Source organism: Pogoniulus pusillus, chromosome 12 (genome assembly GCF_015220805.1).
Source record: "Pogoniulus pusillus isolate bPogPus1 chromosome 12, bPogPus1.pri, whole genome shotgun sequence".
In the NCBI taxonomy this organism is placed as follows: domain Eukaryota; kingdom Metazoa; phylum Chordata; class Aves; order Piciformes; family Lybiidae; genus Pogoniulus; species Pogoniulus pusillus.
Window position 1 is genome coordinate 1097179 of NC_087275.1, and position 14298 is coordinate 1111476.

Below are 14298 nucleotides of genomic sequence, written 5' to 3' on the forward strand. Positions count from 1 at the left end.
GTAAGCTTTTTACTGATCTTAGTGAGCAGGCTTCCTTCCGTGTCGCTTGACACGAAGCGGTGGCTGCCCATGAAGTCATGCTTAGATTTGGTCAGATATCATAAACAATTATGTACAGAGCAGTTGTCTTTGTTCCTGTCACATCATGCTCTGCCAACGCCATTTTAGTGATCCACAAAGCACTTTTGCTTGGTTTTTCGGTTCCTTCCCCCAGTTGTTCAACACAGATAATATTGTGGCTACTTGCCCAAAAGGGCCTTGACTGGTCAGATTTATTTGGGGGTGCTGTAGGCTTTCTTTACACACCGAATCTGTGATTTCTATTCTCTGTTGCATTTATTGAGCACTGACATTGTATAGAGAAGGAAAGTCTCTGTACATGCATCTTCAGTATCTGGGAACTGTTTGGGCTTTGCCAAAGGTGAAGAGATACCACAGTTGCCTTCACAGAGACCTGCTTTAATCCTATGGGATTAATAGTTCAAGAACAATTCCATGCTGTATTTTATCTATATCAAGGTGCAAACCAGCGTGGTGATGTTTGTTCCGAAGCCCTATGGATCCAAGATAGCTCTGTCAATTTGGAGCTCCTGGAAAATGCCACTGAATACCTTCCTGTTACCATAAACCATGGATTATCGATTTTATGCCTTGAAATGCAGGCAGAAAGGATTCTGGTAAACAGAGAAGGTTCTTAATGTGCAATAGAAGCACATTTTCTATATTTTAAAGACACTGAAGTCTTCTCAGAGGCTGTGGGCTTTTAATACTGTGCTGAAAGCTGGTGCAAATACTAATGCTGTAGAGTTTTGTTCCAAATAACTATTTTCTTGCTTTTTTTTTTTTACTTATCTTTAGAAGTCTGAAGTGTTACAATGTACATTGCACTATCTTTTAGATAGTACCTGGTGTTCGTATGTACAAGCTTTATGAAAAAGGAATAGTTCTAGCATTACTGGAACATGCAAGCCACTCAACAGTACTGGGAACTCTCTGCCTAACTTCCCCCTTTCTTGCACTGATCAAAACTTTCTGATACACTGGAACGGTTCTATATGCATTGTAACAGGTACTTCTAGCATTATAGAATCAGAGAATGGTTTGGCTTGGAAGGGACCTCAAGGATCACCCAGTTCCAAGCCCCTGCCATAAGCAGGGACACCTCCAACCTGAACAGGCTGCTCAAGGCCTCATCCAACCTGGCCTTGAACACCTCCATGAAGGGAGCAGCCACAACCTCCCTGGACAACCTGTGCCAGTGTCTCACCACCCTCACTGCAAAGAACCCTTTCCTAACATCCAGTTTGAATCTCCCCTCTGCCAGTTCAAACCCATTCCCCCTTGTCCTGTCATCACCAGACCTTGTCCATAGACCCTCCACAGCCTTCCTGGAGCCCCCTTCAGATACTGGGATGCCACAGTAAGATCTCCTCAAAGCCTTCTCTTCTCCAGGCTGCACAGCCCCAACTCTCTCAGCCTGTCCTCACAGCAGAGCTGCTGCAGCCCTCTCAGCATCCTGGTGGCCTCCTCTGAACTGGCTCCAACAGTTCCATGTCCTTCTTGTGCTGGGGGCTCCAGAGCTGCCCCCAGGACTGCAGGTGGGGTGTGAGGAGAGCAGAGCCAAGGGGCAGAATCCCCTCCCTTGCCCTGTGCCCACACTGCTCTTGCTGCAGCCCAGCACAGGGTTGTGTCTGGGCTGCACTCCCACTGCAGGCTCCTGTTGAGCTTTTCATCAGCCCAGACCCCCAGGTCCTGTTCCTCAGGGCTGCTCTCAGCCATTCCCCACCCAGCTTGGAGTTGTGCTTGGGATTGCACCCACCCAGGTGCAGGACCTTCCACTTGGCCTTGTTGAATTTTATATTTTGTGTGCCCTGCAAATGCATCTAAGTGGTAAGCACTGATTCAGAGGAGATGGAGAAAGTATTCATTTTCTGTTGCTGGACAGCCCATCTCCCCTTTTAATTTTGTTGTGAAGAAAATATTTTGGTTGACTGGTTGGGGAGTTTTTCTCTACCACTGCTCCCTCCAACACACACTTGCATTTTGGTAACACCATGCTGTCCAGTGTCTGACAGTGGCCAAAACAAACTGGTTTGTGCAAAGATCACTAGAATGCAGCTGAACACTTAGAGAACTAAAAGTGTCTTCTTTGAGAGGGATAAAGTATGATATTGAAAGACATTTCTGTTCTGACCATGGAGTCATCAAGGTTATTATGGGCTGGATAAAAAAATGTGGTTTATTGTTACAGAAAGTTTACTTTGTGAGGAGTGCCTAATCTTGTGTCTCTCTGTCAACTGGTTAATGAGCTATCATGTTTCTGGCAGGCTTTCATGTAGACCTATGAGCTGTGATTCTATATGTTGACTATCTTGGCAGGGGATGGGGCAAAATAGTGAGTAAGTCTCTTATTAGCATCAAGAGATTGGACATCTAAAATTATAGCTGACTAGGTGAGCAGAGCTGGGAAATGTGTTGACCTGCAGCAGTGATTTGACTCTTCTGAGCTGTGCTAGTTTGAGGCAAACTCAGCCACTTGAGTGCAGCCTCAGCAAGTTTGCTGACCACACCAAGCTATGTGGTGCAGCATCCAGGCTGGAGGGCAGGGATGCCGTCCAGAGGGACCTGGGCACAAGCCAACCTCAGGAGGTTCAACAAGACCAAGGGCAAGGTCCTGCATCTGGGTCAGGGCAAACCCAAGCACAAATCTAGGCTGGGCAGAGACTGTTTGGAGAGCAGCCCTGAGGAGAGGGACCTAAGGGTGCTGCTGTACAAGAAGCAAAACAGGAGCCAGCCGTGTGCACTTGCAGCTCGGAGAGCCAAGCAGAGCCTGGGCTGCAGCAGGGCCCGGGGAGGTGATTCTCCCCCTCTGCTGTGCTCTGCTGAGACCCCACCTGGAGTACTGCATCCAGTTCTGGAGCCCCTGGGACAAGAGGGATGTGGAGATGCTGGAGAGTGTCCAGAGCAGGGCCAGGAGGATGCTCAGAGGCTGCAGCAGCTCTGCTGTGAGCACAGACTGAAAGAGTTGGGGCTGTGCAGGCTGGAGCAGAGGAGGCTCCCAGGTGACCTTCTTGTGGCCTTCCAGGATCTGAAGGGGGCTACAAAAAAGGGACTTTTTAGGCTGTGAGGGAATGCCAGGACTGGGGGGAATGGAGCAAAGCTGGAGGTGGGTAGGTTCAGGTGGATGTGAGGAGGAATTTGTTGAGCATGAGAGTGGTGAGAGGCTGAAATGGGTTGCCCAGGGAGGTGGTTAAGGCCCTGTCCCTGGAGGTGTTTAAGGCCAGGCTGGGTGGGGCTTTAGGGAGCCTGCTCTAGGGTAAGGTGTCCCTGGCCATGGCAGGGAGGTTGGAACCAGATGATCCTTGTGGTCCCTTCCAACCCTGACTGATTCTGTGATTCTATGAAATTTGGATAATTTAATGAGAGCAATTAGATGATAGTCTGTGAAAAGAAAACAGTGCTGATGTCCACTTCACTCATAGGCTTGCTGACATGTATAAAACCAAGAACACATACATAGATAAGACAGTGTGTCTCTGTTGCAGCTGGTGTGTGTGTGTGTCTCTGTTGGAGTCTGTGCTTTCTGCCTGGACTTCTGCTGTGTAACTAATCCTTCTGCTTTCTAACCTCCCTTGCCAGTCCTCCAAAATCACCTTGCACGTAAGGTATACTCTGGGATAAGATAGAAAGGTGGAAAGGAGGTGGAAGGGTGGTTGGGAGCCCCTCCTGGGCACTCTGGTTTCTGGCAGGGCTGTTGTGTTTCTGTATTACCTTTAACTTGTCTGTTTCTGTCTATAGCTTTAACTATTGTAACTCTCTGCTTGTCTCTTGTGCTAAGCTGTGAATAGAAAGCTTCACTCCTTAAGGTCCAGCTTGGCTGAGTCTAACCTGGGTGATTTTGTAAGGGGGGGTGGGGCAGGGGCAGGTAACTCCCAAACCATCACTTGAGCACTTCAGTTGCCAGCTCTGTAGTTTACTCCTGTTATTTTCCCCCTGCAGTTAGATGTTTAGCTCAGAAAGGGAGGATAAGGTATTTTAATACTCGCCTTCACGGAAACATGCAGCCTGAACTTTCTCTGCCAAGGTGCCTTTATCACTCATCATTCAATCAGTTTTAAGAAAGTATTACTGAAATATTTTTGCCAGGTCCATGAGTTCCTTGCCAGAACACATGCCCACACCCACTGCTACTTACTTACAGACGTTGGGTTGCTTCTGTTTCTTTGAACTGGAGCTGCAAGCGCTGCTCTTTGCCAAAGTGCTCCATTTGAGCAATGTGAGTGTTGCACAGGTGGTTGTGTGGATCTGAACAGTTCTTGACCTGCAGGTTTAGTGCTCTGAAGTTTCTGTGTTCCGTGGCATACAGTACATGCTCACTTGTAGCGCTGCAGTGACTTTGTTGTTTGAAGATGCATCGTAGCAGTGGTAGTGTTGGCAACACCCTTAAAACGCAGGCGTACGCCTGGGACCTAAGTGTTAGCTGGATTGTGGGGAAACGCTGCCAAACACATTAACAGTACTGCTTAGCTAGCCATGGTCTAGAGAGAGTCATGTTAATGCAGTTGGGAAGAAGTCACTCAATACTCTTGTTGGGTGTGCTTATGCTGCAACTCTCACCTGGCTTCTCCCTGTATGTTGTGGTTTTGAAAGAGAGCCGACAGAATGGAGTTCTCAAACAGAATTCTGTTGGGAGAGAGAGATACAGACAGAAATTACGAAGCAGACACAACATCCATAGCCACCCCCTTGAATTTTCCCCCAACCCAAAACTAAAGCTATGTTCCCCAGTGCTCCAGTCCTTCTCCCCAAAACAGGCCTACTCCTTACATGTTTGTCCTGATAAAAGCAGCTCCCACCTGACACAGGGCTGGAGGAGCAGGAAATGAGCACTGAGGACTATAGATTTAGTTTTGGAGGAGAATTCCAGGGGGTCGCTGTGGATGCTGTATCTGCTTTCTAATTTCTGTCTGTATCTCTCTCTTCAAATGTAATTCTGGTCTCAGCTCATTTGAGAGCTTCATTCTGTTGGCTCTCTTTAAAAAACACAACTGAATTATTGGTAGCCTGTATGGGGAATGGTTGCTGGTTTGCATAGCTTGAATTGGAGAGAAGACAGAATTGAAGCTTAGAAAAATGATGCCTCTTAGTGAAGTTGTAATGGAGAATTGGAAGCAACTCGGAGAAGTGAGCTGCTCCCCTTTTGGGTGGCGGAGAGGGTGGGATTGTCTGCAGGTACTCTTCCTGTAGCAGTGCATATTCTCCTGTGACTGCTTAGGAAGAAATTCTTAAGCATCTCAGCACAGTAACTGCTGTGTGAGATCTGTCAGACAAAAGCAAATCTTTTAAAAAGTGTATACAAATACAATATACAAAATGTACAATTTAGACTTCAGTATGTCAGTAAGTGAAATGTTTTATGCTGTGGCCCCCAGGCTCAAGCCTAGGTGCTAGTTGCCTGTATTCACCAAAGGCAGTCTCAACCTTCATACAAAACACAGGAGCAGAAGCTACTGCAAAGATTATATCTGCCCCAGGGTGACATCTCTGCGTCTCTCATACCTTGCAGAAGTTTGTCTGATTTGTTCCCAAAGACTTCCAGGGATGGAGATCTCTAAGATGACTTCATCATCACCATACAACTGTTCTACCCATTTCATGAACCTTGTAATTAGAAAATATATTAAGGAAAAGACTTATCTAAAGCTCTGTTGCTGCAAATTAAACCTGTTGCTAATTGTTAACTGTATACTGTACACATGGAGAGATTATTCTGTGGCCTTGCTTTCTCACACGAATTTCATTTCAAGGTAACATACAGGTGGCTGCAGTTAAATAATAGACACAGTATTAAAATCTGTTGGCAAGGACTGTAGTCATGCTGCAATGCAGGTACCTTCTGGAGTTGCAACAAGTAGGACAAGAGGCAAGGGATGCAGGTGGGAACAAAGGATATTCTAGTCACCTCAAAGGCCCTCCTTTACCATGAAAGTGATCAGATACAGGTGCCCCAAGGAAGTTACAAATCTTACTGCTTGGAAATACTTCAAGTGCAGCTGGATGAAGCCCTGCTGTAACTGGAGGTGCTTGCAGCAGAAGCTTAGGCTACATCACCTTCACATCCACTTCCTTTCAGCCTACCTTGTTCACAGGCTCACAGGATGTTAGGTGTTGGAAGGGACCCGAGGAGATCATCGAGTCCAAGCTCCCTGCCAGAGCAGGACCACACAATCTAGCTCAGGTCACAGAGGAATTCATCCAGGCAGTCCTTGAAAATCTCCAGAGAAGGAGACTCCATAACCTCTCTGGGCAGCCTGTGCCAGTGCTCTGGGACCCTTACAGTAAAGAAGTTCCTCCTTGTGTTGAGGTGGAAACTCCTGTGCTGCAGCTTGTCCTATCCCAGGGAAGATACAGGGCAAATGGGACTTGGCTGTGAGCAAGCACAACTCTGGCCCTTAGCCCAGGAAGGTCTTCTTCACTGGCACCATCACATCAGTCGAGTGATCAGCCTGAGCTTGTGGTCAGACCCTTGTTTGGAGGATGCCACTGCACACAGCCTGTACCTCCTCCTGCTCTCAGCCCACCTCTGACCCAGGGCCTGATGAAATGCAACCCTTCAGCACTCAGGGCTATGGTGACACCATGCTCGAGGCTGTGCCGTGTGCTCTCTGAAGTCCCAGGCCAAACTGCTTACTACCATTGGCATCTTGCTACACAACCTGGAATGCCCTGCACAGGTTTGCTGGGCCACCCTCCTCCTAACCACAGGGTCATGTTGTTGCACCTGGCTGCAGCCTCCCTTCAGGTAGTTGTAGACAGCACCCCTGTCGCCCTTCTCTGGACGCCTTCCATTGCCTCAACATCTCTCTTGAATTGAGGAGCCCAGAACTGGACACAGTACTCAAGGTGTGGCCTGAGCAGTGCTGAGCACAGGGGCAGAAGAACCTCCCTTGTCCTGCTGCCCACACTGCTCCTGAGCCAGCCCAGGATGCCATTGGCTCTTGCTCCCGTGCATTTTGTTCTTGTGAGGGAAGGTGCATCTGTGTGCTTCCTCTATTTTAGGAGAACAGTAGAGTTTCAAAGGATGTTTGTTTTATCTTTTATTTCCTCGTTTGACAAATTAAATCTACATAAGGACTCTTTGGTATTTCAAGAAGTGAAATGGATAAGCACATTTTTAAAGCCTGGGTGCTGAACTTCCAACAGAGGCAGTTGCCTTCTCCAGTGCTAAGTAGTCATGGAGTTTAAATGTATGTTTTATGAAAATGCAAAACTGGTATGGTTTAAGGACAAGTCTTTTCCTGTTTAACTTTTACTCCTGGTTATGAAGATGCTGTCTTTTCCTTAGTTTTCTGGTTACTCTTGTCTTCTGAGGGTGTCATGATCTGATTTTTCATGTGAAAATAAACAGAATTTGAAAGAAAGTTTCCCAGTATACAAAAGCATTCAAGGGTTAAAAGCGTCAGTTATTTGTAGAGCTAGGGAATTCACCTTTAACCTAAATCCCTCCAAACCCACTCCAAGGCTGTCTGTTAATCCATGGGTTGTTTTTTCCCTTCTTTTTCTGATCATTTAGTTAAGACAATAGTTTTGGGCAATGGTGGCACTCCTTTGTGTCATCTCCTGTCCCCACTGTGATTACTGGTGTAAATAGCAAAATCCTGCTCTTGTCAGTATGTGGCTTTTTTAATCAGTGCTTCTGTGAGCAGCAGTAACTGGACGTTAGGCTAGAGTTCTCCACTTGCTGTGTATCCTGCTGTCTGGCACTACTCTTTCCTGACTTTTTCTTAATGTTATGCCAATTTTCTTAAATCTCATTCTTAATCTATGTTTCACTCTGGTTCTTTTTTAGTAGTTTTCCCTATGAATTGCCTTATTTTGGTTGAGAATTAATAACTCCTTTTCCTTGCAGCAGTTGAAAAAGCAAAAGCTTATCTCATGTGTGTCCCACTCCTTGAAAACAAGCAGGAAATTACACCAAAGGTGCTTTAACTTGCTGTAGAAGGGAAGTCTGTTGAAAAACAGGCAGTAGTGGTTTCTTATTCTTCCACTGTACTCAGCACTGGTCAGGCCACACTTTGAGTACTGCGTCCAGTTCTGGGCCACTGAATTCAAGAGAGATGTGGAGGCGCTAGAAAGGTATCCAGAGAAGGGCAACAACCTGGTGAAGGACCTGGAGCACAGCCCTGTGAGGAGAGGCTGAGGGAGCTGGGGGTGTGCAGCCTGCAGAAGAGGAGGCTCAGGGCAGAGCTCATTGCTGCCTGCAGCTGCCTGCAGGGAGGCTGTAGCCAGGTGAGGTTGGGCTCTGCTGCCAGGCAAGCAGCAAGAGAACAAGGGGACACAGTCTCAAGTTGTGGCAGGGGAGGTCTAGGCTGGATGTTAGGAGGAAGTTGTTGGCAGAGAGAGTGATTGGCATTGGAATGGGCTGCCCAGGGAGGTGGTGGAGTCTCTGTGCCTGGAGGTGTTGCAGCCAAGCCTGGCTGGGGCACTTAGTGCCATGGTCTGGTTGATTGGCCAGGGCTGGGTGCTAGGTTGGACTGGCTGAGCTTGGAGATCTCTTCCAACTTTTTGATTCTATGACTGTGCAGATATCTGATCCTTGCACCAATACAGTCTGTTTAACTGGATTTTGTTTAGCTTAGAAAATCCACATACTGTGTTGTTGTAGAGACTGAATGAGATGTTTGTAATTGTTAAATTAGATGCTGCCATCTTAGTTTACGTTGGAAGATCAGAGCTAAGCTAGGCACATAGTTATTCTTCTGGTATTGGAGATAGCAGTGCCTAAACATGCTACTTTGCACACCCATCGCTTCAGTATGAAGCTCTTCATCTGTTTCTACATGCTAGGGACAGAAATTCCTAGGTAGTGCTGTGGCAGTTTTAGAGGTAAGTAAATTGGGATGTTGGGGTTAAATGACTTGTTGAATGTCCCTGGGGTGGGTGAATGATGGCTGTAAAATCGTGATGCCTAGCTGTCTGCTCTCACGGCTGAAAGTGAGATATGGCTAAAGTTGGTGAACATACCTGTGCAATACACAGGATGCTCCATCAGCAGCTGCTAGCAGAACAGGACAGGATGGTCTGTGTGAGATCTTCACGTGGCTGTCTGGAGGTTTTGCTTCATAGTGAATGTCGGTTCATGGGGAGTGAAAACTGAAATGTTTGGCTATTGTAGCTGTGTTTTAGTCTGTGTTCTAATGCTGTTAGTGTCTTTGCTTCACCTGTAAGGGTAGTAGAAGAGCTGGTATCCTTGGCAGAGGAGGTAATCTCTGCTGATAAGTACCTATGGCAATTTAAACTTTTGCCACTGACTGCTGGGAAAGAGTGGCTACTTGGTGACAGCTCTAGATGATACGTGAGGCAAGGCAAACCTGGCAAAGCAATCTTGTTTCAGACTCCTGTTGCATTGCTGCAGGCACTCTCTGTGCTTCCAGGGGTCACAGTGGTAGCAAGCCCTGTGCTTGACTGCCTAGGGACATTTGGGCTTTGGGCACGTGTCTGTGCTACAGTCGGGAGTGGATTACAGCCTGGAAAACAGGCTGTAAGATTAGGTAAGAATCATGCTTGACATACGACATTGTAGCCTTGTCTTCTGGATGCCAGTTGCCAAGTTTCTGTGCAACACTTGCTCCGGCAAGGTGAGACCACACTACCTGACTGCGCAGCAGGTACAGCTTCAGCTGTTGCTGCAGTCTCCTCAGTCACCTGATTTAAGTCATAATCTTGTTTCACACTCTGCTGAGCTCTGCAGTGGTTTCGTTGCATGGGAGGTCACAGGACCATAGGGTAATACAGGTTGAAAGGACCCCAGGATGTTGTGTAGCCCAACCTTCTGCTTAAAGCAGACTCAACTCTAAGGTCAGGCCAGGTTACCCAGGGCTTGGCAGTGAAACTCTGAGTAGCAAGTTGATAAAGGAATAAAAGCTAATTAAAGCTTTATGAGGCATGTCACAAGCAGGAAGGCTCACAAAGAAGAGGAACGGGGAGGTGAGGGGAAGGCTGATGGCAGTTCATACAGAAAACCAAAGCTGTGGCAGGGAAGCTTTTATTCTTTGCAACAGCCAGAATCTCAAAGGGGATCTGGCACATATGTTTTAATCCACAAGCTATTGTTTGTATGGTAAGCCAGAGGAACAGTTCAGATGGCTGTGATGCTGGCAGAGGATTTATTTCTGTCTTTTGAACTGGTGGCATGAAGTGTAACTGATAGAAGTCACTGGTGTGCTTTCGCTGTTGTGACTGTCAAACCGCTCAAGCCTGACTGACGCTGCTGCAGCTGCGCTGTCTGGGTTAACTAAAGGCCCTGACTGTTGGAAATTGTGGGACATACCAGGAAAAGGATAACACCCTTGCCTTTTTTTCCTGAGCATTTGCTGGGTGCTTCTGTCAGTGACAAGCTCAAAAAGAGGCTCAGGAAACAAAAAGCAAAATCTCTGGTGATTGTGGAATTGCCACCATACTGCTGTGTTCATCAGGCTCTTGTGCCTGAAGGCTGCTGCTGTGTTAAAGGCTTACTGGCTTTACACATCACATGCTTTCATCTCAGGAATGTGAGTGTGATGCTATCTTAAAATACAAACTTTGAAATATGTAGCAAACCCACTCTTGTTTGTATAATGCCTACAATGTAATTCAGCCTCAGATTGAGATTTCATAGGCGATAGCTCATACTGCTGTTCAGAGCAAGGGCAAAGTGGAGCAGGAGGGAGAATATATGGTGAGTAAGGTTGATTACACTGAAGAGAATAAAGAAGGATTTACATAGTTTCTGTATTGGGACTTAATGTCAGTGTACGTCTTCAAGTGAGAGGCCTTGAGCACAAGCCCTATAAGGAGAGGCTGAGGGAGCTGGGATTGGTTAGCCTGGAGAAGAGGAGGCTCAGGGGTGACCTTATTGCTGTCTGCATCTACCTGAGGGGAGGTTTTGGCCAGGAGGAGGTTGCTGTCTTCTCTCAGGTGGCCAGCGCCAGAACAAGAGGGCACAGCCTCAGGCTGCGCCAGGGGAGATTTAGGCTGGAGGTGAGGAGAAAGTTCTTCCCTGAGAGAGTCATTGGACACTGGAATGGGCTGCCCGAGGAGGTGGTGGAGTCGCCATCTCTGGGGCACTTCAAGGCAAGGTTGGACGTGGCACTTGGTGCCATGGTCTAGCCTTGAGCTCTGTGGTAAAGGGTTGGACTTGAAGATCTGTGAGGTCTCTTCCAACCCTAATGGTACTGTGTGATACTGTGTGTGTGAAGTATTCACAGATTTGGTAGGGTTTTGTGTTTGGGTTTTTGGGGAAAGACTCTTTCAGATTAAAACTTCCTATTCTTTTGATTTACCAAAAGTGAAGTAAGGAAAGGAAGATTTAAGAGTAAGGAAAAATCTAAAGATATTTCTGTCTCTGGAAAGAGAGACTTCAAAACAGCTTTTCATGCAGGGCATGATTTATGCTTACAAATAAGAAGCACAGTCTTCACAAGTGTTATGCCAGGTGAGGAATTTCCCATGTTTGTTAGAATAAGAAACCCCACTCATTCTTGAGTACAAATTATTTTAAACAAAAACCAACCAGCAACACCAAAACCCAACAGCCATAAAACAAAACTTCACAACACTGAACTGCTGACAAGTTTCAAGTGTAATATTTTGTGATGAATACATTTATCAGGTAACTTCATAGATATTGTAGTAATATAAATGTTTATAATGGTTTATATCTGCAGAGAAAGCAGTAAGGTTTGGGTGCACTTCCTGCACTGAGATACTCTTTCCATTTGACAGATTAGTTTGAATCTGGGGACAGAGTGGCTGAGAGCAGCCAGGCAGAGAGGGAGCTGGGGGTGCTGGGAGAGAGTAGCTGAAGATGAGGCAGCAGTGCCCAGGTGGGCAGCAGAGCCAATGGCATCCTGGGCTGGCTCAGGAACAGTGTGGACAGCAGGACAAGGGAGGTTAAGGGAGGTTCTTGTGCCCCTGTGCTCAGCACTGCTCAGGCCACCCCTGGAGTGCTGTGTCCAGTTCTGGGCTCCTCAATTCCAGAGAGATGTTGAGGTGCTGGAAGGTGTCCAGAGAAGGGCAATGAAGCTGTTGAGGGGCTTGAAGCACAGCCCTGTGAGGAGAGGCTGAGGGAGTTGGGGGTGTGCAGCCTGCAGAAGAGGAGGCTCAGGGCAGAGCTCATTGCTGGCTACAACTCCCTGAAGGGAGACTGCAGCCAGGTGGGGTTGGGCTCTTCTGCCAGGCACCCAGCGACTGAGCAAGAGGACAGAGTCTCCATTTGTGCCAGGGCAGGTCTAGGCTGGATGTTGGGAGGAAGTTCTTCCCAGAGAATGATATTCATCATAGAGCAAGGGAGAAGTTCTGTCCCTCAGTTAAAAGTTGAATCAAAACCTGATATTGAAGAATGCTGAGATATTGGTCAAAGTGAAGCTTTGACAATAGAATTTAGGAGTTGCTATGGTGAATCATTCATGGATTATCCAATTTTGAATATAGATTTTTTCTTGTTTGTGTTTTGTATTCTTCTTGTGCAAAGTACTTGGCTTCTAAGACATGAATTACTCAGGAGATTCGTCCCAGGTATGCATGTTACTTCGCGTAGCTTGCCTGGTACCGAAGATACTAACCAGTATTGCAGTACATCTCTGAGCTGCATGGTTGTCATCCTCATTTTGAGGGTTGACTTAGAAATAAATGCCTGAGTGCTACACAGGTGACTGCATACCTTTGTGAGGCAGCAGCTATTGATTGGTGCAGTATGTGGGGAAGCAGGTGAGCTTACCAAGCTGATGTTTTTCTGTGACAGGATGACTTGCTTAGTGGATGTCTCGGGTTAGGGTAAACTCACTGCAACACAGATTTTTGGAAAGGCAGGAGAAATGCAGTCATATTTCTTACAGTTTTAACGTATCAGTATAAGGAGAATAAACTACTGCAGAAATGTAATATCCTTAAGGAGGATGGGGAAGGGGTCAAGCAGCGGCGAAGCAGCAAAAGCAACGGCAGCCAAAACTGTGGCAGGGAAAGATGGCAGTGGGTGCAGCAGAAGCAGCAAGGGGAAGGTCCAAGCTGTGCTTCCAGACACAAAGCTCTGGATGCTCCAATGAAATTATCTTAACTTATCCATTGTTGCCATTCTATGGCCTAACCCTACATTGTTCACCTCTCCACTCAGAGCTTCCACTTCTACGTTTCTCTGTTCCCAGTTTTTTTTATGTCTGAGCTAGGAATCAGCTCCAGTGACCACAGTGGAGGGTAAGGGTTGTGGAGGTTGTCTGCATGGACTTTAGCACATCGTTTTGACACTTTTCCACAGCATCCTCCTGGGAAACTGACACCTTACAGCTTGGATGGGCGTATACTTTGCTGGATAGAAAAAACTGTCTGGTTGGCCAGACTCAAAGAAGTGAATGAAGTTAAATCTAGTTGGTGACCAGGCAGAAGTGGTGTTCCTCAGGGCTCAGTACTGGGGCCTTTTCTCTTTAATGTCTTCATCAATGATCTGCATAAGGGGGTGGAGCACACTCTCAGTGAGTTTGCAGGTGATGCCAAGTGAGGTGGATGTCTTGGTCTCCTTGAGGGTAAGAATGCTCTGCAGAGGGACCTGGACAGGCTGGCTGGGCAGAGGCAAATTACATGAGGTTTAACAAGAGCACGTGCCAGGTTTTACACTCGTGTCACTGCAACCTCATGCCACACTACAGGCATTGGGACTTCGGGCATGGAAACTGCCTGGCAGAAAACAACCTGGAGGTGTTGGTTGACAGCCACCTGAATGTGAGCCAGCAGTGTGCTCAGGTGGCCAAGATATCTGACAACATCCTAGCCTGCATCAGGAATAGTGTGGCCAGAAACAATAGGGAAGCAATTGTCCCTCTGTACTCAGCATTGGTGAGATTACATCTCAAATACTCTGTTCATTTTTGGACCCCTCACTACAAGAAAGACATCAAGGTACTGAAGCTTGACCAGAGAATGGCAATGAAGGTGGTGAAGGGTCTAGCACACAAGTCTAATGAGGAGCAGCTGAAGGAACTGTAATTGTTTAGCCTGGAGAGAGTAGGCTCATGGTAGACCTTAGTGATGTGGGGGTTGGGCTCTTCTACCAAGTATGTGGAGTTGATAGAAAGCTGGCCAAAGGGTGTAACATAGGGTTGCTAAGGGTAGCATGTGGGATTAATCTCTGGCACATGAGCTGTGAGCTCCCATTGTCCAAATACTGTTCTTGATCTTGATGAAAGGCTCAACATGAGCCTGCAGTGTGAGTGCAGCCCAGACAGCAACCCTGTGCTGGGCTCCAGCAAGAGCAGTGTGGGCAGCAGG

At 47.1% G+C, this 14298-nt stretch overlaps 1 protein-coding gene across 1 annotated transcript in view; it reads left to right on the plus strand.

The window, feature by feature from the left end:
- Positions 1 to 14298, plus strand: part of CRYBG3 (crystallin beta-gamma domain containing 3) — a 105571-nt gene that overhangs the window by 22977 nt on the left and 68296 nt on the right. The window lies entirely within an intron of this gene.